We start from the raw sequence: 13,100 nt of genomic DNA on the forward strand, positions 1-13,100 counted from the left end.
ATTAGGTATTGATTTTTTAATACGACGAGATGTAATTTCATCATATTCATCTCATGGATCTTTTCTTTTGATGAGCATTTTATTCCATCAACGTCCAATCCCATCGACTTGTTTAGTATTTGTCCCCGATTTAAGCATCAGTATTTCTACTATCACCAAAAAATTTGTTTATCTTAGAGGAGTGAGAATATCATGCAGAGGCAAAAGAGAGTAAAGCTAAGTGTGACCTTAGATTGCCAAAGAGAGTGATAACAACAGAGAATGGTCAAGAAACCTCAACGCATACTATAAAACGTGAGGTGCAAACATTCAATCACTGAGACCTCGGTTCAGATACCAACTAGTGCAAATCTATTTGAGAAAAGAAGATCCCCCCCCGGAGCAAGTGACTCAAAGAAAGAAGGCCCAGCACCCGCCCCCTTTGAGGTGGGTTTTCACTTATCCGATTTAGAGCGAGGAAAAAGATGTGAAAAGGACGGAGACACTTCCCAACCAGAAAACAAAGTTCCCATTGATGGTATAGTAAGCGAGTCTAAGATCACATCTTTGCAATAAAATCTAGTTAGAAAAGGAAATCTAATTAGAGATAAGCTGCCCATGAGCATCAAGGCATAGGTAAAAGGGAACGAGGAGGCAAGCCCCCCATCTTCCGCATATCTTGGTCATCCAACATGGCATGAATCACCGAACCTGCCCAAATGTTCGCCCTTCAAAGTCAAGTAATTTGGAACCTTTACTGTGGAAAAAGCATTTATACAATATAGGAAAATGAGTTTATGGCAAATCTTTTAATAACCAAGTGGAAAAACATTTATGTCGTATAGAAAAATGAGTTTACAGCAGATCTTTTAATAATTGAATGCGTATGTTTAAATTTAGGAAAATGAAGAATGATGGAATGTGATCTTTGCGTTTATTGTCCGGCCGTTACAAATGTGACGGGCTCCATAAGAACCTTCCCTAGTTCTCTCTAGTCTCTAGCAACAAAGAAACAATGACCAACGATAGAGAGGTGCCGCCTCTAATGAACTGCGGGGAGAAGTTTGTCGCCCACCGCTGTGGGTTACTTAAGAGAAAGAACATAGGTTAACATATGCACCAAGGAGCCGCTTCAGAACATAGAGATGATTTTAGTGCTGGATACGGATACTGCGGATACCAATACGGATAGGGCGGATACGGAGGCGCCATAGGTAAAATCTCTGGTGTTGAGAATTCATATGCGAAAGAGAAATCTAAAACTTGTGTATATTTCGATTTAATAATGAATAGTACATGAGCATATTTATAGGTTTACAAAATTACTATCCAGCGTAGCTAAATATTACAATATCAATTTCGATCAATCAGAATCAATCGAAGAAGACAATGTGCAATCCTGGGGTTAACTTGGGTCTAAAAGAAATGGAAACGTCATGCAACCTAACTTTTGGAAAGAAATCGTTATGCTGATAGGCCTGCTAACTTTGGTATCGATGAGCTCTTTGACACCAAATTTGGGGAAATGGACACTTTTAGTGTCAAAAGTTACGTACGAAGATCACTTTGGTGTCAAAAGTTTCATTTGGACCACTTAAGTGTCAAGTTTTTGAAAAAAAAAAAAAGAGATCATTTTAATGCAAAGTCCTATTTGGTCGGTCGAAAATCTGATGTGGCATTATTTACTAATATTTCAAGCCGACGTGGCTTCGGTGAGGTCCAGTTAGCAATTAAAAGGGTAAAAATTAAAAACGAATATTAAAAAATAAAAATACAAACTTAATTAGTTTACAAAAATAAATAAAAATCTAAAATTTGGAAAAATATCAAAAAATATAAATTTTATTTAAAATAAATTGAAAAATTCTGTTAAAAATTAATAAAATAAAATAAAAACCAAAAAAAAAAAGTTACCGACCAGTTGGCTAGGGCTTGCACAACCCCCCTGGCCATGCCCCACGACCACCGGCAATGGTAGGGGCAGCGGTAGTGAGGGCTTTCACAAGCCCATGCCGCATGGTAAGGTTCAAGCCCCACTATTTTTTTTAAATTCTAAGTTTGTTAAATTTTGAACTTATTTTATTTTAAATTTATTTCAAAGTTTAGAAGTCCATGTGGTAGCCCACGTGGACTTATTATTATTTTTAAATGTTATTTTACATTAAAAAATTAATTATTAATGACACGTGGCATATTTGGCCGGAAAATTTCGCCGGAGGCACCAAAGTGATTCTTTTGTCTCCTACTTGGCACTAAAGTGATCCCGGCGGAACTTTTTGGCACCAAAGTGATCTCCTCACACAACTTTTGGCAACAAGAATGTCCTTTTCCCTTTTATTAGGTGATCAAATAAGAATAGTAAATTCTCAAACTTGATTTTAATATTTGGCTCTGAAGAAAGAGCAAAAATTGGTTAACTAATATATCAAGTGATAATTTTACGCATCCAGAGATAGAAAGCATTTATAGAATATCTGTTCCAACCATTGACAGGTGTATGATCAATTTAATGAGCTTGGTGTTCGATTCGGTTCACAAATCGAATTGATGAATAGATCTAATTTTGAGACACGACTTAATTATATCTTTGTTTTTAATTTTACTTTCGTTGTAATGCGAGGTGAGTACTAATATTTCATCAATCTACCTAAGTCATTTTCATGTTTTGTAAATAAGTAAAAACGGAACCAGACCGACCAATCGGTTTGGTTCTGTTCAACTACCGAAAAGAAGGTAGGGATTAATTTGTCCCAAAATTTCCATTTCCCTCAAAATTACTCGCGTGAAATCCCATGAATTACGCAACAAATCCGGTTAATATGTCATTCAACAGCTTGTTTCGAATAATTTCTGATGGTTTAAATTTTGTTCCACGTACCCAAAATCAACCAAACTTTTTAGATAGGATCAACGACATTAGCTACAAAGTACACGAAATTGTGCCCAAAGAAAAGAAGATACGTTTTCGGAAAGCGCCATATTTGCACTCGTTAGGTCATAATCACAACCTCTGACTCAAAAATATTGGACAAAAATATTAACCCACACAAATTATGAATACGGTGCACAAACAATGATCAACGCTTGCTTTGATACCAATCTTGGGTTTTGGGGTTAGCCGAATCATACCATTGGTGTTTCGTGATTGATACAAGGTCGATGTGGTTGGATACTGAGCTTGGTACTGAGACCGATATGATTATTGGCAAGTTATATGACATTCACCAACAACTACATAATTGACGAAGGTAGAGCTTATCGCTACGGACAGTGATAAATGATTATCGATGATGACAAGTGGTTGATGAATATCTCGTTTCAATGACAAAACTAACAGATGGCCAATTTTTAAATTTGATTAAGTGTTGGACACAAGGAAACGAAGAAACAAGACAAGTGAAAATGTCCATCAAAGGCATGAATAGTTGTTATGCGCATTTTACTGCCCTATCATATCTCGTGATTCTCTTTTCCAATAAATGCTCACATCCCCTTTTTTCAATTTGTTGTTAATCTGCGGTTGAAGTGTATGATTGAATTCACAAAAGAACCAAAGTAATGAAAACCCAATACAACATATACGATAATGGCACCAATATTGATGACAAAAAACTTACTATAAGCCACTCAACTATAAAATTCAAGCAGGACCCATAGAAAATATAGAGGATCCTTCGATGTGGCTAGCGTTTGCACTATTTCACTAAACTAGACCCGAACTTTTTTTGCTATCATAGCTACATATCAATACTGATATAATGGATGCTTCGGCTTCCGGGTTCAGGCTTGGGTTCAATACGAACGCGACGGACGTCAATCCGGATATCTTCAACCCAAGTACCTTCTGATGAATTGTGATCGTAGCCAACATAAGGAACCCACCCCTCCTTTGAAGCTGGAGCCCAATGCCAATTTGGTGCCGGAGCCGCTTTAGAAATCAGATGAGATTTTGGGGGAGGATATGGATACGGCGGGTATTGGGGCGGATATGGATACGGATAGGGCGGCGGATACCGATATTGATGCGCCATAACTTGAATCTCTAGTGTTGAGGAATGATATGCGAAAGAGAGAATTCTAAAGTTTGTGTGTATTTCAATGTAATAGTGAAGATTATGTGAGCACATTTATAGGGTTTACAATATAAATATATAGGGCAAGTGAATAATGCAGTATCAATTACAATCAATCAGTATGAATCAAGGAAGATAATAATCATCATTTTATAATGATCTTGTAGCTACATATATTTTATTTCATCTTCTTTCTTGCTCGACACTCTTGGGAGATAAAGGGAAAGTGCATTTTTTTATGGTAACCATAATCAACTCCAATGTCTAGTGTTGCTATGTTGGAGGTTCTGTACTTGTTCCCATAGAAATTGCACCAGTCGTGGGGCATGTACTTCTTCTTTAAACCCCCAGAGCATACCACAAAGAAGAAGATAGAACAAAGCACATATTGACATAAGATCGATATTCCGTTTCTAGTAGAATGCCATTGGCATCAAAAGCAACGGAGGACTAATGGCATAAATCAGCTAAACTGATTACAAATTTCCTTGATGTGACTTACTTCCATTGAAAAGCACTGATATTGAATTTTTATAACCAAACAGATATAGAATTTTATTTTGAATGACCTATCGATAATTGAATTCCAATAATTGTATGGGTACCAATTTCGTAATTTTCAAAAATAATAACATGAAATTTATTTTTTGGAACATGATTCGGCCGAAGCATAGTTTAAATGCATTATATTATGAGAACTATCTATAAGATTTTCCCGACCACGGAATAATATCAATTAAATAAGATTGTATTTACTCGAAGTCATAAAGACTAGCATCTACTCGCTAAAACGGAAAGAAAAAAACGAAAAAAGAAAACACAATGATCAAGAGCAAAATCCGAGTGCAATAATAGGTTTTCACCTTTCCTTCGAAATGAAAGGCATAAAATTGTGGAGATGCAGTTATAACTGCATTTAGAGTATTAACAGCTTATAAGCAGTTGCATTTAGTAGGCTATAAACAGCAGCGTATAATTGTTAGAAAGGGGTCCATAATCGATAATACAAATTCCCATGTGCTCCAAATTTGAGCGATTAGGGTTCTAGCACGGACAATGTCGATTTCCATCCCTGCTTTACTTTGGTGAGTCATCTTTTGATCTTTGAGCAATTGCACAACTAGGGTTTGGTAATTTGAAAAAAAAAAAAAGTCTGTGTTTGTTTGATCACAAGCAAAAATATCGATATCAATACTTTTGAATAGAACTGAGTCCATATCAACAAAATTCGTAATCAATTCAATTGATTTATGCCACCAGTCCTCTTTTGCTTTTGACGCCGATGGCATTCTACAAGAAATAGAATATCGATCATCTGCCAATATGTACTGGGTTATGCGTCTCAAATTAAGTTGAACTAGTCAATTGTAAGCATGAAATTTAAGATATCTGATTATCTAAAGAGACATAACCATCTAACCAAATATGTGAAATCATAACTACAAGCGCTTCAACTGTTATTGTCTATATTATAATATTTAAACATCTTATTCAAATGTCTTATAATCGAGATGTAATTCTGGTTATGGGTGATTGATTCATATTGTTTCTTAGCTGTTGATCCTACGTTTAAAATGGTGACAAAAACATCTCTCCAACAACTATATTACAGCTGTTCATCTTAAGCTAACATGCTCCATATTTTTGTTGGTAAACAAATAGATAATGCGGCGCACATCTCCCAATAAATTTTGTCAACTTGCTATGGTGGGAGAAATAGATATATTTTCATTTTAGCAAGTGTATCCTTCCTATTCGTTTAGGCGTGTTTGATTAGATCTGAATAGCTGAAACGTTCACGACATAAAAATGTTAACATATACATTCATGGGCTCTGATTAGATATTGATTTTTTCAATATGACGAGATGAAAAGTGTAGTAAGAATCTTTTCTTTTAACGAGCATTTTATTTCATCAACGTCCAATCCAATAGACTTGTTTACCATCCGTCCACGATTTGAACTCTGGGAGATAAAAACGAGCATAGCAAAAACTCAAGGCACTACAAGTTTCATGAATTTTGTATTTTTGTAGAAACTCTTGATTTTTGCTACTCAATAATTTAATACTAACTACTAGGGCCCCTCGACCAATGATAATCGGGCCGTAACACACAATAGCAACACACATTTCGACGTAATGCATTCATCGCTGGTATGCTACATACTGTTGACAGCCCTACGATCTCATCATCTGAAGTAATTTATGTGTTACCGATTCTCTATCCGAGCGGAAAAGTCCCTTATCAAAATAGAAAGAAAAGCGCACTTTTTCAAATTTCAAACTTGGCGTCAACTTAGTAGTAAATAAAGAGGATGCTTATTGAAATGTGTCGGGACTTAATTAAACTATCGTTTGTGAAGAGCAAATGGCTGACCAAGACCTGTTCACATCACCGGCCAAAACCACTTTACATAACTTTTTCATATTGCAGAAGTGCAGCTTCGAACTAAACACAGGACTGAATGTGGAAGATACGGGAGAAAACGGATCTTCTCTTCCTATATAATTTTTTTTTTTTTTGTGGACGGTTCTCTTCCTATATAATCACTAGGGTGATAATGACAAAAAGTCAAGCTACTAGAACTCGACTCAACAACTATTTCAACTCGGATTAATTAAATCGAGTTTTGATTGGGTTCAAATAGCTTCAACATCGAATGAAGCTAAGTTTCAATCAATAGTAATTAACTCCAGCAGGTTTTGGTCTAATTAGGTAATTAATTATACTAGTTTGATTAAATTTACGTTTGACAAGCTAATCTTGAGGCAAATATCGTTGTTGAGAGTCTGTTGCAGGCCTCCTGATATATAGACTGCGAGAAGGGACGTCCTTGGATTAAACATTGTTTGAAAGAATAGATAGGTTAGCTAAGGCCGAAATCTTGCATATTTGGTAAAGATTTGCTTCCGCATGTTCAATTGTATGAAGAAATTGTGGAACAACCTATCCAAAAGCTTAAGATAAGACGTGTTGATGCAACTTTTTATTTGGTCTCTATTCTACTTTCAAGGATCAAAACAACTTACTGGACAGTGCATGTGATAAGGACTACAAATTATTCTGTCCCAAGTATCAGCGGATCTCAAAACAATGCTTCTTTAGAGCGGATCAATACATCTGGAAATGGGTTCTTGGAGAAGGGTACATAGTGTTTCTTGAATCAAGCACGTGAGTTTATTCATACCCAAGAGCCCCAGGACGATGCATGTGATGAGGACTGAAAAGGACGGCTCCTTTAACCTAGACGCCTTTTATTGGAAATCTGAGATAGTTTAAACTTTAATGGAATGTGAATATCAACAATCGATGAATCTTGCAAGGCATCTGGAAGGATGTAATTCTGTAAAAGTTGCCGGACAGTTTTGGCAACATCAGAAATTAACAAATGCAACTTGCGATGAAACAACTCATGTCAAAGGATAAGGCTTTGAAATTAGACATGCTGAGAGAGAAACTATCATAATTTTATCATCCGCTTGTCGTTAATTCGGCAGAAAAATTGTGACCATGAACACAGATCGTGACTCCCGACAACTTTTAACTTTGGCGCACGCTAGGCTACATATAAAAACTCAACCGAATGGAATCATGATGTGGACCTAGTCAGGAACCCTAGGTGTTCTAGGATCAAGGTGAATTTGGATGCAACAACACCCAGTCCAGGAAACAAAACAACCCCATGCAAATGGGTTTTTTTAAAGCTACATGATTCGGAATGAAAACAGATATACCATGTAGATATGCCTTGAAGTTCTTGTATTTTGTCATTCTAATTCATATGATTAACTGGAATTTTCTGATAGGGTTTTGCTATGTATCTTCTCTTTTTAAGTATGTGAGTGATCTCATGCAAGCATGCATGCCTATATAGGTCCACCCTTATTTGCATGTAAATATTATGAACAAAAGTAGTAACATAGATTGCTAGGTAATTAAGTAACTCTCTAGCGGAACAGGCCAGTTCTTCGCCATACAATTCATGTCAACAACTGTATATGGATCAAGGGTAAATGGACATGACGGTTTCGATGGAGCCATTAATGCGGATTTATTCCCCATATTTTTGTCTCGTTTAGTTCCATGAAAATGAATCTTTAAATGGATTCCCATTCCAAGAATCTCTATATTGTTAGATTGCAACAAAATTGAGTCTTCAACAAGAGAACACTTCAGACCAAAAAATGAAAAAACAAGAGAGCGCTTCTCATCCACCATGGTGAACGACAACTGGTGGCTGGTGAGTGGTGACTAATGATCGGAGAACGGTGGTGGAGTCCCGCTGCCGGCAACAAAGTCCGACAACTAATGATCATAGCCGGTGTGATTGACAACCAACAGTTGCCAACAAGCAGCGGAGGCCAGCAACCGGTGACAGTGGCGGGGGGAGGTGGAATTGAGCTTTTGATACTTTTAGGGTTATGAAAATGTGAAATGAAATCCCTTACCCAAAAAAAAAAAACATGTGAAATGAAATCTCAATTGTAGCTATAGCTAGATAATCCACGGAGAATTCTTTAAAATCATTGACAAAAGAAAAAACCCCATCACCATCGCACCAAGTTTGAAGCTTCTCCAAAACCTTGCTTTTCATTAGATGATGGCGAGGAAAGGTTTCCCTGATGATAGCGAACTGTTAGAACACAAGTTTCCTTAAAGCAGCATACAAACTTCAAGCTGCTGAACTAAGAGCTACTCCACCATGAACGATACATATTTAGCTTTCTCGGTAATTAATAATTATCTTCACGTGGACTCCAATTTCTAGTAAATAACAAAAGTTACAAGAGAGGAAACAACAGGTGAATCGTCACATAACTAAATCATGTAAGTTCTCTTTAAGCCTTTAAAGGAACTTAGGCTGAGCCTTCATACCTAGCCTGATATGTCAATTATCACTATAAAATTCGGAGTTCTATAGGATATAACTCATATTGTCGTATGAATAATGATTAATCATCCTCTGGGAGACATACTTCCTCTACTGGTTGAGTATTGCTTCGTTCTTAGATGAAGCACCAAGCACGATTAATCTTCAAGTCTATCAGGGTTGCAGATAGTTCACGGGAACTTATGTGTAGAATATTAGTTATAAACAATGAAGTTTGGGGTGTATATAAGCTTAATCCTATTCATTCCTAAAGATAGAGGACTTAGAGAATTAATATGAATTTAGAAACTTTGATTTTTAATTGGACAGATCACCCGAATCAAATGAGTGAAACTCTAGATATAATTATATTCTGATCAGCCAAAAATAAAAGAGAAAAGCTTAGTCTATTAAAATGTCTAGATACTAAAATGATGACAAAAGCTTCTATGCATAATGTGCACGCATCTCCCAATACATGTGGTCCTCTTACTATGTTGCTTCCACTCTAATGAGGTTATAATTTCCATCCCAACAGCGAGTTGATTTGGTCAACTTTTTGGTGAAACATAGTTTATTTTGCATTTTAGAACGTGCGTTTTTGGTCATTGATGGGAAAGTTAAGTGTCTCACCATGTTCCATTAAACAATTATCACAAAAGATTTTTTCTTATTATATATACGACAGCCTGTGATTTCATCGGACTCTCTGAAAAAGAATAAAAGAATCTTTCTATTTTTTACTGCGATTATCGATGCATGGTGTTTGCTATAGAAGTAGGAAATGTAGATTGACTATTACTCAAATGTTGAAGAGGAAACGCTAAACGATCTACAAAACCAATGCACAGTTTTTAGCTTTTCTAGGGTTTCGCCACTTCAAGTTTTTGCGAACATAGCTTTATTTGAAAATTGACAATTATCCTAGTGCAGTTTATCTTGAATTGACGTTTCTTTCCCAGAATAGTTCTCCTAAAGGTTCCTCTAATCCGTCTTGTGTTGGAAAAAATGGAACAAAATCATAAAAGTACGAAAAATAATTGTTTTTCTGTTTGGATTTGTCAGTATATAAAATCCTTAAAAGGAGAGAACTTAAAGTCACTTAACACTAGGGTTTCCTAAGGCATACAAAGTGTTCTCTAAAGACTGTTATACGAATTTCTATGTATTAATTAATTAGTTGCAGTTGAGACATTAATATATAGACAAAAAATGATTGTGAGCTACATAGGATTTGATATGGTTTCTACATTAGTATAGCGCTCCTCAATTTATGCGAAAAAAGAAAAGCGAAACGGGAAAAAATCCAAAAATTTCAATTTTTTAAAATAATTTTTACAAAAAGTCCTTACAACAGCAAACCTCCATGGATATTCAAGCATGTTCCTAGTGGTTTGGTTTATATCTCCATCGACAGGAAAGCACGAGGATCTCGCTTAATGAGAGGTGCGAGATACTAATTACAGTAGAATCCTCTACTGGATGTAACCTTAGTTTAACAGCAAACTAGGATAAAAATCTTGTTTCTCGATTTCTTTTTCTTGCTTTTTACACTTTATTTCGTTGTGACTGTGCACCAAATCCTAATAGTTCCAACAAATAGTACATCTAATATGTGTTAATCACGAGTAAATGTTTTTTAGTAAAATATTCTTTAGTAATCTTAGATTATAGAAGTTTTAGAAGTTCCAACGTTCTATTTTCTAAATTTCTTCACTTTGCAATCATATGAAATTACACTTTAATTACCTTGTGATGTTACTTTCTTGTCTCAGTTAATGTCCAATTTTTTTCTAAATCTCAGGTTATCCATAGACTTTTCTAACTTACAGCAGCATGCCCAAATTATCTAATCGAATTCAGTGCATGCATTAGGGCTACGTTGTCGATTTAATAGAATAAGATTAAACTTGTTTCATCTGATTTTATGGAGTTTTGAAGAATAGGCTGCGAATTTGATGGGAAAATTGTCAAAAAAGTCCGTAATCCTTCACACTTTTTTCAATCAGTCCTAAACCTTTTACGTTCGTCGTTTTAGTCCTAAATCTTTCACCTCTTGTCGATTTAGTCCTATTCGCCGAAATTGTTGACATGAACATTAGGCGTCCTTTGTGGCACCACCGGCGCTGGCATAGATAAATTTTAATACTTTTATAAAAAAAAATTGATTTTTTGTAATATTTTTTCCCCTTTTTTTTTCTTCTCGGCTTCAAGGCCGGCAGCGTCGCTGGATTAGGGCTAGCAGTGGTCACCAGCCCCCGGGCAAGAGTCGGTGGGGCCCGGCAAACACACCCTCCCCCCCCTCCCGCGCCCATGCCAAGCGAGGGGACGAGGCCCTCACCCGCCCTTGTCGTGACCAGATCTAATCGCCCACAACCTCGCCTAGCTAGATTTGGCCATGGCAAGGGTGGGCAAGGGTCACAACATCCTTGCGGTGGCCCGAGAGGGCTAGGGCCAAGAGCCCTTGCCCATGACTGCAAGGGCTTTGTGGCCCTCACCCAATGTCCGTCGGGGGTCGCGGGCCTCCACCGGCTCTTGCTCAAGGGCAAACGACACTCATTAGCCCTTGCCCGGGGGCCAACGGCACGGGTCAGCCCTTGCCCAAGGGCTGGCGAGCCCCGCTAACCCTAATCCGGCGTGGCCGTTGGCCTTTGGTTTAGAAAGAAAACAAAACAAAGAAAAAATATTCAAAACTAAAAAAATTGAAAAAGTTATTAAAAATTATTAAAAACTATTCACGTTAGCTCTGGCAATGCCACGTTAGCGATCTCTAGTAAGTAGGACTGAATTAACAAAAAGTGAAAATGCAAATGATTGAATTGGTAGACATAAAAGTTTGAGGACTGAATTGGCAAAAATATGAAAGGCTTAGAACTTTTTTGATAATTTTTGCCAAATTTGACAGGTGATAGAGATTCCATGTCAAGTGAACATGACGAACACATGACACTAGAGAATTCTTTTTATTGCATGCAAAATACACTACTACAATTTAAAAAGGTCTAGCTTGAGCTAAATTAAAATTTCACAAATAAAGTTGGCATAATGACATATTTTTACTTTTTAAAAATTTTCATTGCGTCATTTAAAACTTTGAAATTTACTTTCATACTCCATTTCTTTGAAAAAATTTCATGTAAGTATCGGAAAATTTCTTTCACAGTTCTATTGGCTTGGTCTATAATCAATTACACAATTAGAATATGGCCTCCCAATTTTTTCAAGAATCTCAATCTTTTTAGTTTTTACTTATTGCCCTTAAAGATATTAACAATTGTGAGGAGATTAATAATCTCAATAATTTTGAGGAATTGAATTAACGCTCCAAAAAATTGCGAACCTGTATTGCCATCAGATTAGTACATACAAATGAGTTCTAAACTAATTAACTTCATTATTGGCGTGCATATTAGAGTTAGATCGAGTTGAATATTCAAATACGCCATGTTATAAATACAAATAAATCCATTTCATCTGCATCTTAACAAGGTAATCCTAGTAATTAATGAGGGCCCTTCATCCTCTCAATGTCTGTAGAAGGCTATGTGTTTTGGGGACAATGATATTCAACAAGCAGGTAAACTTGACTAAAGTTCAGAGAAATTATGTGCCTAGGATTTTTTCCATAGGTCAAGAAAAGAAGAATTTGAAATTCGCAAAATACTGATCACCAATTATTTGTCATATTATATGTTTGGACCATAGGTTAGTGGCACACAATTTCAGCTGGGGACCAGAACTTAGTATTGTTGTTATTTAACAAATGTTCATGTTGATCTTAGTAAACTAAGAAGTATTGAAACATTCAATGTGTTGAGGAAAACCCTTCATTGATTTTGAAGTTGATAAAACAATTCATATTTTCTAATAACTGAGTTAATGCAATGAAATATTTGTTTTACAATTGTCCTTAATATGTTCAGAAGTGGAGGAATGGTATACAGGAATTAGCCGTGTAAGTTAAACTCAAATGCTGATTCAGGAGCTTATACACTGTTGCACGAGCTCTAGCTCTGATGAAGTATTTCATATGCAATGATCAGATTATTGTGAGATAAAATCAAGAAGTTAATGTTGAGATATTAAATTATCACAAGTACTAGCAAATCAGGTTGGATTCATTCTTGAAGATTAACAATCATGAAGAGTATTGTGAATCTAGCATTGACTTGGATT

This window comes from Rhodamnia argentea, chromosome 9, assembly GCF_020921035.1.
Source record: "Rhodamnia argentea isolate NSW1041297 chromosome 9, ASM2092103v1, whole genome shotgun sequence".
Taxonomy (NCBI): domain Eukaryota; kingdom Viridiplantae; phylum Streptophyta; class Magnoliopsida; order Myrtales; family Myrtaceae; genus Rhodamnia; species Rhodamnia argentea.